The 15840-nt window shown below is 44.9% G+C and overlaps 1 protein-coding gene across 1 annotated transcript in view; it reads right to left on the bottom strand.

Moving 5' to 3' along the window:
- LOC123770541 (methyltransferase-like protein 27) overlaps nucleotides 1-15840 on the bottom strand; it is an 81690-nt gene that overhangs the window by 44086 nt on the left and 21764 nt on the right. The window lies entirely within an intron of this gene.

Raw genomic sequence — 15840 nt, 5'->3', positions numbered from 1 at the left:
GTACATGACGATGAGAGCAGACCAACTGGAGACAATGTTGCAACACCTGTACCATCAGGTGTGAGGCGGCCACTATTCCCTTTTTCTCCTCGAAATGGAAGTTCATCATCTGACTCAGAAGATGAGGTTCAGATTACTCCTTGTGGTGCTGCTGCTAGGAAAAACCCTCGCATTGTTGATAAACCAGAACGTCTGAACCGGAACTTGAACCATTCCCTAATTCGCATCGACAAAGGTCTGAAGTGTCGTGTTTACTACAAGTCTGGAAAAAGGAAGGACACCAGGTGTAAGTGCAAGTCGTGTGTTGTGGCACTGTGTTGCAGCACCATGCTCCGGCTTGTACCATCGCAAGAGGACATACTGGGTTGATTAGCAGCAATGCTTACTCCCATCCACTCCACCTATAAAACATTGGTTGACAAACTTCAGGAAACCTTTTCCTGGAACAGGTGGAGTGGTTCAACCAAATGCTCAACTCATGCTCTACAAACATTATTAGGTGGTAAGTACAGACATGTACTTACCACCTAATTTAATATTTACCACCTAATGAACTTTGTATTTTCACATGATGACATAATTATTCTTATGTTATTGGTAATGTTGTTCTTCCATTTGACTTAATATGCATATATTCCTTTAGAGAATTATATTGCAAACAATTTTACACCAAAATATACGATGTAACACGGAAATTGAGGCAACTGAAAGGCGTGTAAACATTTCAGTGCGAGTGTGCAGATGGGTGCTTGCTCTCTGGTAACACTCGCGCAGATTTTCGAGTTTGCTGCAGGTGGCACGCCAGGCATTTTGACGTAATATGCATATATATCCCATTAGAAAACTCTACTGCGAACAATTTGATACCAAAATTAACGACATAGTGCAAAAATTGATGTGGGAAAAATTAAAAGAATATTCACATTTTAGTACCGGCGTGCTCACGGGAAACGCCCGGCCCACCTTGGGGTAGGCTGTGGCTTGTATGCAGGGCCAGTCATAGTAAAAAGGCAGCAGTACTGGCTTCCTGAGGGTCGCTATACTGAAAAGTCGATACTTAAATCCTGTGTTGTTTGCCGAAGGTATGTAGTGCACCTTCATCCTTTTGAGACCACTGGGGTGACTTCACAGGACCATAAACCTAACTGGCACCAGGGACAAAATCTCAGTGAAGACATACATCTGCCTTTTTCCATGTGCCACGACTTGGGGAATCCATTTATAGGTGACTCCTGACATGAGTGCAGTCATTTATCCAGGCCTTTTGTAGGTTTACTGTCCGCCGATCCTGCCTCCATGTTAATGATCTCAGACGATGGGTCCAGCTTGTTGGCCGGGGAAGCATGCTTTAGGGAGGTCTGTGATTATTCAGTCGTTTGCATTGTCTTGAACCAACAACAGTGCTACTGAAAGTTCATCTCACCCTGAGCACTGTGGTACAGAGGCTTTTATGAGTGGATGGTTGAGGCAGTAAAACGCTGTCTAAGGAAAACCTTACACTGCCCAAAAAAAATTCTCCAGGAGCTCCAAACCGTTGCCATGGAAATTGGAGTCTTGAGTCAATAAGAAACTACTGACGTAGCTCTCTGACGATAACTCAAAACATCCATTCCATCTGATGTATAGAGGAACTCTCACTCCTGTTGCATCCCTCACTGACAAGGAACCTGGAGATATTTCATATATTGGAGAGAGCAACTTGGTTCAGAGTTATAAACACCTGACCAGAGTAATCAGTCAGTGGAATGAATTTTGGACTAGAGAATATTTAACTGCTGTGTGCGAGAATTATTATGGGACAATCAACTCCAATAACAGAATCCAATTAATGTCTGGCGTTGTATTTCTGGTGGACAAGGAATGTCCATGCTCAGAGTGGCCGCTAGGCCGATTAGTTTCTTCATCTTCTTCTTGATATTAGGTGCAGTTTGCATGAATGGTTAGTCCTCCCAATGACTTCACAAGTACAGATGTAGGGAGACTCGCGTATTTTGAGAATAAGAAGAGTGACAAAAGTGCTTGTTGCGTCGATCCGTAGATATAGAAGCGTCGACGAGAACAGAGGCGTATGTAAGAGGGAGACTTGCCGCACTGGAGGTCTATACGTGGCGTTTAAGGCGTCGCAAGATGATCTACAAGTTCAGTATGGAGTATACCACATTGCGCTGGGACCCATTGGATAGAAAATACAAAACACGGAACATAACTAAAGTCAATGCACACAACCATACGTCTGATGGGCCCACATCAGACATACCAAACGGGAGACGAGAGCAAGCTATGCACACCAACTCATATTTCCCTGGAAAGTCCGCCACCCGAAACCGGAGACAGTACGACTCCCAAAGACACTTTGTATCAGGATTGACAGGTGCACGAGAACAAACCATGAATTTCGGAACCCTGGACATTAAAACATATACACGAGGTACCCAAATAATAGACGGGCACAGAGGGATCGTCAACACCCGCTCCCACTGTAAGGGCGTCTCGCTAGTACGTATTTTGTCGAAAACATCTTCACCAAGAGGCCGGTCATCCAGGTCAACCTTGCCAGACACGTCCACAGCGGGCTGCATCACAGGAGACGGCACGTCAAGGGACAACACCACAGTGGCCACATCCGAAACAACAGCTACAGGGTCTGGCACTGGCACAGAATCCCCGCGACGGACATCCTTCCGGAGGACCACCACAAGACGCTGACCCACACCACCACCATTCGCGTTACCCACCACAGGAGGAGGGACCTCCTCCCCCCCCCCCCACTGTGGGGAATCTCCCTGAAGGAGAACAAACAGAGGTTAACGGAAAGACTTTGTTACTGGCGGCAGCAGCAGGCACGTGAACCCCCTCCACCACTGTCATAAGTGGGGGAGGGGGCACTGCTGCTCTACGTACCACCCCATCGACATCCACAGACTCACAAGCATCAAATTCTTCCACATCAGCCCAGTCAGGAGGAGTGAAATACTGAGAGCGCTTGGAACCCGGCGGCTGCACATCGTCAGAGCTGGAGACAGAACCTGAAGCCTAGGAAGCGCAGGAGGGGCGTACTTTCGCACGACACAAGACATCAGCAGCCACGACGACAGGGGGGGGGGGGGGGGCGGGGGACCGGTCCCAACATAGCAGGAGACCCAACCTCCACATCACCCCCTGCACAGCCAGGACAAGCAGCAAGGATGGAGAGACACTATCCACAGGACAAGGCAGATTAACAGGCGCAGAAGACGAAGAAGCTGGAGACAGAAAGTGGAGCACCTGGGAAATCCACTACAGCACCAGGAACGTCACCAGCAGCATTACACCTAACCGAGGACGGCACAACCACCGAAACACAAGCCCCACCAGGAGCAAGCACACCGTCCGACACAGGGCGCGTCACATCAGCCAAGGGCATGTCCACAAATGCATCCACCGGGTCCTTCTCCACAGCCAGTGGCTGGAAATCTTCCTCGTGAAAGAGATACACTGAAGGGACGACAGCCGCCGAGCTTGCAGCAGCTAGGTGACCCGGCAAACCACAGCGAAAGCTGGTGGAAGTCAGACATGGGTAGTAGACTCGGACGTAATATTCCATGAGCAGCACCTAGAACGGGATGTCCGACTGCACCCATATCCCCAGAGTGCTGATACTAGGTCGAATGCCCTTATGCTTCCCGGAAGAAACCATATTGAGCCGCACACTCAAGACAGCACCAAACTGCCCAAAGTAGCGCCGTAGCAGCTCCTCCGGGAATTCAAGGGGCGCACCAATCACGATGACAAAGGTAACATCCCTACTGCGGACTGAGATGACCACCATATAAGCAGCATCTGGCAGGGGCAAGGACTGCCCCTCGTAATGGCGGAGAAACACCCTGTAGTCGTCGTCACTCGCAAACTTCACAATAGCCCGATGTGATGACACTAATTCCACACCATAGATCACCACCACGAAGACATGCAGCATATCACACAACACTAATTCCACGACTGCATAGTTGGCCCATCCAGTAAATTCCAGGCCCACCGAATGTGCCTGCAAAACGGAGAAAATGGGGCCCCCCCTCCCCATTCACGCAAGCCACGTCAGTAAATGACAAGGCAGACAACCATAACACACGCCGGGCAACGACTGGGCACAGGTAAGCACCTCCGTGCCCCCTGCCAGCTGGGGGCGAACCCGTATAGTTTCTGTCTATCGAGACAGCCAGTGTGACTTGAGGATAGTAAACGTGAAGTGCAACTGCACCATTAGCCTCCAGACACTAGAACAACTAGTATCATTGGAATTACTGGTAAATAAAGTCACCCAAAAGCATTCACAATCTGCGGCTCTAGTATGGGATGTCCATCCTGTATGAACTGCTGCACAGAAGTGCAAAACCAAATAAACAATCTATGTAAATAAAAATATGTTGTTAAATATGACCGAAAAGGTAAGTTTAATAATTCTAACACAAATTTTCTCAATATATCTTATGTTTCTTCTCACTGTCGATGGTAATTGAAAAATCAATTCTCCAAGATTCATTTTTATTTCTAGTCTGATGAGACGCCTGAACGCGTTTCGTAATAAATAATTACATTTCCAAAGACTTTAGCTTACACACACAACTGTAACCTGTAAACACTCTAATCTAATCATACTTAGACTCACATTTGGGTGAGGTGATATGGTACAACAGTTTTGGGTTAGGTGAACAAACTTGTGACAAACACAAAACAAAACACAAAACTATGGGTATTAATTGGATATGAGAACATAAAAATGGAAGTAACTGCAAAGGGCCTATTGGCCTATACTTCCTCGTGATGCTTCTATATTGGAGCGGAGTCTTGAAGTGGGTAGAATATAGTTGTGCATTAATTGGCTGTTGATTGTTGGTGTTGACGTTTTGATGTGTAGTGCCTCGCAGATGTCGAGCCACCTGCTATCGCTGTATCTATCGATGATTTCTGTGTTGTTTGTTAAGATTTCTCTGGTGATGGTCTGGTTGTGAGAGATTATATGTTCCTTTATGGAGCCCTGTTGTTTATGCATTGTTAATCGCCTGGAAGGAGATCTTGTCTTGCCTATATACTGAGTTCTTTGGGGGCTTATAGTCCCGAAGTGGGCATTTGAAGGCATAGACGATGTTGGTTTCCTTCAAGGCGTTCTGCTTTGTGTCTGGAGAGTTTTTTAGTTTTTTAATTTTCGCTCGGGAGCCGGTCGGCCGAGCGGACAGCACGCTGGACTTGTGATCCTGTGGGCCCGGGTTCGATTCCGGGTGCCGGCGAGAAACAATGGGCAGAGTTTCTTTCACCCTATGCCCCTGTTACCTAACAGTAAATTAGGTACCTGGGTGTTAGTCAGCTGTCACGGGCTGCTTCCTGGGGGTGGAGGCCTGGTCGAGGACCGGGCTGCGGGGACACTAAAGCCCCGAAATCATCTCAAGATAACCTCAAGATGAGTAGATTGCCCGTTTTTTGGGCTTTATAATAAATTGTCAATTGTATTTTCTGATTTTGTGAACTGTGTTGTTTACCATATCGTTCATATTGTCAGTATAATTTATTTTTTATTTTTCTCCATTGTTTTTCATTTGTTTTTTAACAGTTTTTTCAGTGATGGGACCATCAGATCATTTGATTTTCCTATTTTTCTGATCGAAGCATCAGATCACTTGGAAACGCATTGGATGATGGAGTGGAGAATGGTGGGGAGGATGAGGGATAGTGGGGAGGATGATAGGATGGAGGAGGGGGGTATTAGTAGGGATGATGAGGGGACAGGGGAGTGGGGGATAGTGGAGTGGAGAATGGTGGGGAGGACAAAGGGACAAAAGAGTGGGGGATGGTGGGGAGGGCGAAGGGCTGGTGAGAAGGGAATGGTGGGGAGGACGAGGGGACGGGGAAGTGAGGGATAGTGGGGACGGGGAAGGGTGGAATGGTGGGAAGGACGAGGGGATGGGGGGAGTGGGGAATGATTAGAAGGTCGAGGGGATGGGGAAGGGGGACTGGTGTGGAGGACGGGGGAACAGTGAAACAGGGGAGAGTTGCTGTGGCTCAGCAATGTGCATGCGTTGCTGGGTACAGCTAGTACAGCAATGCGTGGCTGGGTACAGCAATGCGTGGCTGGGTACAGCTAGTACAGCAATGCGTGGCTGGGTACAGCTAGTATTTTGACAATTCTGATGATTAGTAATGAAGTGTTCATTCTGTCCTTAACAGTGGACTCCAAACCGTGTTTTTCCTCCCTGGAATTATTTGGGAAAATTTCCCTTATCGCATAAGGTTTTTTTATACAGCAAACAGCAGGAAATTTCTACTGTTCTTGTGTTAATCATGTTACGGTATCGACACCATTATTGGAGGATGGAGTGGAGAGTTCGGCGCCATCTATGGGTCGGCATCTCAGTCCCCGATATTGGACGCTACATGGACAACGCCATCTTTTGGTGGTGGTGGCGTGGCAGTGATAAATGGCTCGTTTCCTGCCTTAGTCAGAAAAAGAGGTCGACGTGGATGACCTCTGGAGCGTGGCGTCACGATCAGCACTATCTAGGTTATAGCCACAAAGCATAATGTCAGCTCCCCGGTGAATGAGTGTTACATCATGGTTTCCCCAGTAAACTGTCCCTAATTAATGACGGTTATGTCCACAGAAGCGACGTGTGGAGGCGACTGTACTGAGGAGAGCAGTTTACCTTGGGCAGTCCACGAACTCTTATGCTTGGTTCTAAAAGAAGACTAAGCCACTGCCGACAGTGGTATACCTATTGTGAAGTGCTGCTAGCAAGTTGCTAGAGGCTTCTTCCTGGGTATTCGCTATCTCTGTATATGGTTGTTTTGAGACCCGCTGTCAGCGTGTTGCTGAGGCCCTCTGCCAGTGATTGCCTGGAGTGAAGTTGGTGCGTAGGTACATCGTGATACTGTGTGGTTTACGGGCCCAGGTAAAAGGTGAATTCGCCAGTGTTTGCCAGTACGAGTGGACAGGGTACTGGACGTCGTAATCACTAGAGTTAGTGAACACTGCTAACGCATTTGTGACCTCAGTTATTACTACACTATTGTTCATAAGTGTAGTAATAATTATATATATATTATATAATGGAAATGTTCGTTTGTTTAAAATCGCTAATCTCCAAAAGTTTTTTCACCAATTGCTTTCAAATTTTCACACAATGTTCCATTTGCATCCGACCAGGTTTTTATATATATACTATATAGATGTCACGTCTGTGACGGTAAAAAAAAATGTTTTTTCTGACAAACGGTGTTTTTTTTGTGAGGGAAATCTTCGAAACCTCTTTACCGATTGCTTTGAAATTTTAATGCAACGTTGCAATCAAAAAGGGACAAAAGAGTGGGGGATGGTGGGGAGGGCGATGGGAGCATCAGATCATTTGATTTTCCTATTTTTCTGATCGAAGCATCAGATCACTTGGAAACGCATCGGATGATGGAGTGGAGAATGGTGGGGAGGATGAGGGATAGTGGGGAGGATGATAGGATGGTGGAGGGGGTATTAGTAGGGATGATGAGGGGACAGGGGAGTAGGGGATAGTGGAGTGGAGAATGGTGGGGAGGACAAAGGGACAAAAGAGTGGGGGATGGTGGGGAGGGCGAAGAGCTGGTGAGGAGGGAATGGTGGGGAGGACGAGGGGACGGGGAAGTGAGGGATAGTGGGGACGGGGAAGTGAGGGATAGTGGGGACGGGGAAGGGTGGAATGGTGGGAAGGACGAGGGGATGGGGGGAGTGGGGAATGATTGGAAGGTCGAGGGGATGGGGAAGGGGGACTGGTGTGGAGGACGGGGGAACAGTGAAACAGGGGAGAGTTGCTGTGGCTCAGCAATATGCATGCGTTGCTGGGTACAGCTAGTACAGCAATGCGTGGCTGGGTACAGCTAGTATTTTGACAATTCTGATGATTAGTAATGAAGTGTTCATTCTGTCCTAAACAGTGGACTCCAAACCGTGTTTTTCCTCCCTGGAATTATTTGGGAAAATTTCCCTTATCGCATAAGGTTTTTTTTTATACAGCAAACAGCAGGAAATTTCTACTGTTCTTGTGTTAATCATGTTACGGTATCGACACCATCATTGGAGGATGGAGTGGAGAGTTCGGCACCATCTATGGGTCGGCATCTCAGTCCCCGATATTGGACGCTACATGGACAATGCCATCTTTTGGTGGTGGTGGCGTGGCAGTGATAAATGGCTCGTTTCCTGCCTTAGTCAGAAGGAGAGGTCGACGTGGATGACCTCTGGAGCGTGGCGTCACGATCAGCGCCATCTAGGTTATAGCTACAAAGCATAATGTCAGCTCCCCGGTGAATGAGTGTTACATCATGGTTTCCCCAGTAAACTGTCCCTAATTAATGACGGTTATGTCCACAGAAGCGACGTGTGGAGGCGACTGTACTGAGGAGAGCAGTTTACCTTGGGCAGTCCACGAACTCTTATGCTTGGTTCTAAAAGAAGACTAAGCCACTGCCGACAGTGGTATACCTATTGTGAAGTGCTGCTAGCAAGTTGCTAGAGGCTTCTTCCTGGGTATTCGCTATCTCTGTATATGGTTGTTTTGAGACCCCCTGTCAGCGTGTTGCTGAGGCCCTCTGCCAGTGATTGCCTGGAGTGAAGTTGGTGCGTAGGTACATCGTGATACTGTGTGGTTTACGGGCCCAGGTAAAAGGTGAATTCGCCAGTGTTTGCCAGTACGAGTGGACAGGGTACTGGACGTCGTAATCACTAGAGTTAGTGAACACTGCTAACGCATTTATGACCTCAGTTATTACTACACTATTGTTCATAAGTGTAGTAATAATTATATATATATTATATAATGGAAATGTTCGTTTGTTTAAAATCGCTAATCTCCAAAAGTTTTTTCACCAATTGCTTTCAAATTTTCACACAATGTTCCATTCGCATCCGACCAGGTTTTTATATATATACTATATAGATGTCACGTCTGTGACGGTAAAAAAAAAATGTTTTTTCTGACAAACGGTGTTTTTCCTGTGAGGGAAATCTTCGAAACCTCTTTACCGATTGCTTTGAAATTTTAATGCAACGTTGCATTCGAATAGGCGCGTCTTTTTATGTACCTACTTTATAGATGGCTCCTCTGACAGGTAAACACATGCATTTTAGAAAAAACAGCGCTATCTGTTGCACATAATAGCAACATTCACACTATACTAAATGTCACGAATTCCATTTCAATGTTTCTGATTGCACTGATAAATTTAATTTTCATAAATTTTGATATATTTTCATTTTGATTTAATTATGTTGTGTGAAATGCGTTGGAATGGAGCTGTTTTTTACCATATCGTTCACTTCTTGAGTATAGTTTATTTTCTATTGTCATATTTTCATTTAATTTTTTAACTGTTTTTCTTATATATCAGTGTTGGGAACATCAGAGTACTTGATGTTCCCTATTTTCTGATAGGAACATCAGACCTTTTGGGAAGGCATCTGACGAGGGAGTGGGGAATAGTGGGGATGACGAGGTTAAGGAAGGGAGAGATGGTGGGGAGGATGAGGGGACAAAGTATGGGGGTAATGATGGGGAAGGACGAGGGGACGAGGGAATGGAAAATGGTGGGGAGGACAAACGGACAGGGGAGTGTGGCATGGTGGGAAGGAAGAGGGGATGGTGGAGTGGAGAATGGTGGGGAGGGCGAGGGGACGGTTAAGTGGGGAATGGTTGGGAGGCCGAGGAGACGGGTGAGGAGGGAATGGTGGGGAGGACTGGGGGACAGGGAAGGTTGCTGTGGCTCAGCAACGCACATGCGTTGCTGAGCCACAGCAATGCGTGGCCAGGTACTGCTAGCTAGCTAGCTAGATTATATATATATTATTTATATATATATGTCGTACCTAGTAGCCAGAACGCACTTCTCAGCCTACTATGCAAGGCCCGATTTGCCAAATAAGCCAAGTTTTACTGAATTAATATATTTTCTCTAATTTTTTTCTTACGAAATGATAAAGCTACCCATTTCATTATGTATGAGGTCAGTTTTCTTTTATTGGAGTTAAAATTAACGTAGATATATGACCGAACCTAACCAACCCTACCTAACCTAACCTAACCTAACCTATCTTTATAGGTTAGGTTAGGTTAACCTATAAAGTGGCGTATTTTTTCCATTGAGGGGTTCCTGTTGCTACGGTCTTTCTTATGGAAGTGTCGGTGATATTTTGCTGTGGGCTGTAGTAGTTTCTAAGTGGAGTGTTAATTTAATAACACTTTCACGCTTTAGATTAGAGATTACTCGTCACCGTTTTTTCTTACAATTGCGCATAACAGCCTACTTTTCTCCTCCATCGAAAAAATATTTCTATAAATTCCATTTTTTAACCGAAATGGATGGGGATACTCTCAGATTGGCCTTAGCCTTATGACTCAGCCTTATTGGCGTGGAACAGTGAGGAATGGCCAATAACAACAAGCATACCACATGTTCCCGACATAGATGCCAGCGCAGCTCCTCCTGCTGACGCGGCAGTTTCAACACCCGGCCCAGCTGGTGCGAGGCGTCCTCTGTTCACCTCAACACCTCAAGCCCACTCATCAACCACAAATTCTGAAATGGACATTGAGGACATAGAACCACTTGATGTTTCTGATTTCATAGAAGATTCTACTACAAGTTTGGTGGTTCCTGTAGAAGACAATATTCCTCCAGTGCATCCAAGAAATACAAGAATTATAGATTCAGAACAACGTCTCAACTACAAGTTGACGCATGAACTAGTGCACTTGGCTAAAAAAAGAAGATGCCGTGTTTGTTTCAAGTCTGGCAAAAGGAGGGACGTGATATATGGATGTAAAACTTGTGATGTGGCACTGTGCGCTGCGCCTTGCTACACAAGGTACCACCGAAGAAAGATATTTTGGGTGGAGAAAAAATAACCACCGGCAACAGCTTCACTCCACCTAAGAAACATCAGATGAGCAACTTCAGGATCAGAAGCCTGAAGATGGTGGAGTGAAGAAAATATGCTCAACTGTTGATCTTCAATCAACATAGACAGGGTAAGTACACCTATTTGGAATTTTTTATCATCTATAAGAAGTTATATTATATACGTTTTGTAGAGAATTTATTTGCGAATTTTTTGGTACCAGAATGAATATTATATCACATAAACTTCTATGAGTAAAAAAAAAAAAAAACAAAGTATGTTTGGGGGTGTGGCGGGTGTGGCTCTGGGTGTGGCGGGCGTGTGGCAGTGGGTTCCCTTTAGCCGTTGATATATCCAACACGTGGGAAATATTTGTATGTGTTATGTATATGTCTGTGTAGGGAATTTTACTGCGATCACTGTCATACAAATTATAAAATGTTTCAACAAGTATAAACATGACAAACATCAAACGAACGAAAACAATGCGTTCGTTTCTGCCGCGAACGCATACTGAGCGACGTGGTTCTATATTTAGCGCTTCTCTTACACATGCTTTGTACAAATGTTATACATTTCATCTTATAGAAAATTTTATTGCGAACACATTGGTATAAAAAAGAAATACGTACATAGAAAAGTAGGGTCAGGAAACGTATAAATGTATAAACTTTCCAAGCATGATTTCCCCCCTGTGTTTTCGCCAGTGCTCTCGCGGCCAACTACTCTCCACTTCACACACTCTTGCGGGTGGGCAATTACCTATATTAAACATTCATATGCATATGTCCGTGTAGAGAATTTTATTCCGATTCCAATGATACCAAAATTAGCGATGTAGGACAACTGTAGGCTTCGCAACCATTAAGAGAGTGGAAACATTTTGTTGCTGTTTGGCGCTCTCGGCGAGTGATTTGCATAGTTTTTTATTTGGTGTTGATACTCCTTATGCTTGGGCGGCATTTTATAGGTATGCTCTTATAGACAATTTCATTGCGAACACAGTGATACCAAATTTAAATACGTGCGCCTTCAATTATTGTCAGGACAGTCAAAATGCCCGAAGTTTATGCCCCAAACGCTTTGCGTAATAGTGGCTTTAGGCATTGTATGTACTAGTACCTATAAGTCAACCAATCCATGTAAAAATTTATTGTATGTATGTACCTTACCTAAATAAAATTGTATTGTATTGTATTGTATAAAAGAGTGTACACTTTTTCGGTCTTACCGCATAGGCGCGCGAAGTGCCGAAAGCATCTGGGGTATTGATTTCTTTTTGAGCGCCGAGAGCGCGAAAGTGTGATGTTTTTTGTTTGAACCTATCTTTATAGGTTAGGTTAGGTTAAGTAGCAGAAAAAGTTAGGTTAGGTTAGGTAGTCGAAAAACATTAATTCATGAAAACTTGGCTTATTAGGCAAATCGGGCCTTGCATAGTAGGCTGAGAAGTGCGTTCTGGCTACTAGGTACGACATATATATATAATATATATATATATATATATATATATATATATATATATATATATATATATATATATATATATATATATATATATATATATATATATATATATATTATATATATATGTCGTACCTAGTAGCCAGAACGCACTTCTCAGCCTACTATGCATGGCCCGATTTGCCTAATAAGCCAAGTTTTCCTGAATTAATATATTTTCTCTAATTTTTTTCTTATGAAATGATAAAGCTACCCATTTCATTATATATGAGGTCAATTTTTTTTTATTGGAGTTAAAATTAAAGTAGATATATGACCGAACCTAACCAACCCTACCTAACCTAACCTAACCTATCTTTATAGGTTAGGTTAGGTTAGGTAGCCGAAAAAGTTAGGTTAGGTTAGGTTAGGTAGTCGAAAAACAATTAATTCATGAAAACTTGGCTTATTAGGCAAATCGGGCCTTGCATAGTAGGCTGAGAAGTGCATTCTGGCTACTAGGTACGACATATATATATATATATATATATATATATATATATATATATATATATTGGTGAAGGAAACCGTGTATTGTTTATTCCCACCTTATTTCTACATTGCACTATACAGCCAGTTCTTGAAAGCATACTACCGACTTGGGGGTCGGTCACTATAAAAAGGGTTAACATCAAGAATCGGTTACTGGCCCTAAGTGACCATAACAATCAAATGATCAATTAAATAAAATAAGTTAGCCCAAAAAAGGTGTTAGTGATAATTTATCTCTAGAAAAAGTATAACGATAAAAGTTTTCCCATGTCATCCAAAAATCCTTTGGCAACCAATTCTGATTACCTATTATAACCATAACTGTTTCAGTCTGAGGACTGAATATATTACAAACTGGTTCTCTAAATTAAATTATGAGTTGACCAAAATACACTTTAGAAAGTGAAGGGACGACGACCTTTCGTCGTCGTCCCTTCCCACCACAATCGACATGAGAATGGTCCCCCCTCCCTGTCCAGCTCGTTGTTGCCGTGGAGGGGCTTGGTGGGTGGCTGCCGGAGTGATGCTCCTTAGGGCGGTCCCCTGTCCTTTTCTAGCCTTGTGCTCCTGCTGCTGTCCTCACAAATTTTGCCGGACGCCTTTTCCTTTTGTTTCGTTTTTCTTCCCCCCCCCCCTCTTCTCCTTCCTTGTTGTCATTTCCTGCTGACCTTGTGCCTGTTTTGATCATTCTTTTAGCCTTCTTTTGTTTTGACGCCCGGGTGTTTGAGGAGGCATACTCTTGCACCCGTAGAACTGCAGAACACAACGTCTTAAGTGAGGGGAACCTTTTTTTGTCAATCCTCCTTTCGACACTGAACCCGATCTTGATGGACTGACGGTTCTTAAAGTGGGGTTTGTGGGGTGTATACTCACGACGCACCCCCTAGGAGGCCCCGGCATGATCGGCGATAGCTTGTTGTTGGGTGTCCTGCCTCTAATTGTTGCTCCATGGGGGGTATGGGGGCACATTCGTAAATGAAAATGTCTCTTTTTCGTCTTTATGTCATTGAATGTTTCTCTTGTACCCTCTCAGGCTCATGGGGTGAGTGACCAAGTCCCCGAGTCGGACTGTATTGGAAGACCAGGCTCTGTTGCCCCTGCTGCGTTGGGCCCCGTCCTTGCTATTCCTTTGACCCTCCTGACTTCTCCCCTCGGCTCCCCTCCCTACTCTGTGGTTGGGTCGAGCCACAAGCTCCCAGTGGTGACCATTTCGTCCCTTGGCACGGATCAGTCTCTCATTGCTGCATACTGCACCTTTTAACCCCTCTCTGGCGGTTCTCAACGCCGTCCATGCCACGCCCGCACTCGCTCGGTTCTTTCCCGTACTGATGTGTATCAGGCCTTGTTTGGTCCCGCTTCATGAGCCAAATACTTTGATCTCCTCCCTCTTGATTCTACGCCTCCTGCCGATTTCTCCCTCCATAGGTATCTTGTTGATTCCGTAGATACCTCTGTTACCTTCAACCCCTCTCGTCTTGGTACAAGTGTCGTTGCTGCTCCTTCTCAGGATGCGGCTTCCCGCTTGGCTGCCTTATCCTGCCTTGGCGAGACCCCTATTCAACCGAGACCCCTCGGTTGAATGCCAGTGTTGGCACTATTCTCCTCCCGCCCCATGTTGCAACTGGTGTTCAAAATTTGCAGGACTGCCACGATGATATTCGGCATATCCTCGATGCCCAAGGCCATTCTGTCCTCCAGGTAGACACGTTTACTCGTCCCCCTCGTGGTCGTCGCCATCAGCCCCTTCGGGTTATGAAGATTACCTTTGATGGTAGGACCCTTCCGCCCTCAGTCATCCTTGCTTGTGCCAGGTGCTCTGTCCAGGAGTACATTCCCTCTCCTCGGCTCTGTAATAAGTGCTGGAGGTTTGGGCATGGTGCCCTCCGCTGCTCTGGAACTGTCTCGCTGTCCTTTGTGTGGGGACGAAGGTCACTGTAAGTCGGAGTGCACTTCTCCCCAGACTCGCTGCCTCAATTGCAGTGAGGCCCACCCTACCTTCTCCCGTGCGTGTATACATTACAAGCTTGAGGCAGCTGTCCTCAACTTGAAGCACCGGGAGTGTTTATCTTTTCCTGAGGCGAGGCACCAGGTTCGCCGGCTCCCACCTTATATTAACGTCTCTTATGCTCGCATGTTGCGCTCTTCCTCTCATCGTCCTTCCCACCTTCCTCAGACTCAAAACCGTATATAAAAACCCGTGCATATTCGACTATAACATTGTGTCAAAATTTCAAAGCAATCGGTGAAGAACATTCAGAGATTACAGTGTGTGTTGCTTTAACGTCCAACAGATGGCGCCGTTTAAAAAATAGTGTGTTTTTACCTGTTACAGATGTGTCATCTATATAATAGGTATATAAAAACACTCGCATATATGAATGGAACGTTGTGTCAAAATTTCAAAGCAATCGGTGAAGAGCATTTGGAGATTACAGTGTGTGTTGCTGTTATGTCCAACAGTTGGTGCTGTTTAAAAAAAAATGTTTTTACCCATCACAGGTGTGCCCTCTATACAGTAGGTATATAAAAACATGTGCGCATTCGAATGAAAGGTTGTGTAAAAATTTCAAAGCAATCGTTGAAGAGCTTTTATAGATTAGCGATTTTGAACAAAACAAACATTTACATTTTTGTTTATATAGATTGGCTTACGTTATTTAGTATAATTACATTGACGTTAGGTAGGAGGTAAGTATCTATACATATATTAACATTTACTTTATACACGGAGAGTAATCACATTAACGTGATGTGTCAATGAGAAAATCCGTAGGCACCGTATGAGAATTCAAATCTATGTGGTGGGTGTTCCCACGCACATGCTATAGTCAGCTAGACCATGACATGGTCAAAAGAATCGCAACCTGGAGTTCTACTGAGCTCACCAGGGTTTCCTGAGGATTCCACTGAAGCTGAACCAGAATTTTCACACAATCCCCCCATTCTCTCTGGCTCTG

Source organism: Procambarus clarkii, chromosome 46 (genome assembly GCF_040958095.1).
Source record: "Procambarus clarkii isolate CNS0578487 chromosome 46, FALCON_Pclarkii_2.0, whole genome shotgun sequence".
NCBI lineage: Eukaryota > Metazoa > Arthropoda > Malacostraca > Decapoda > Cambaridae > Procambarus > Procambarus clarkii.
The sequence above is the reverse complement of the archived record's forward strand: the minus strand, read 5'-3'. Positions and strand labels throughout refer to the sequence as shown.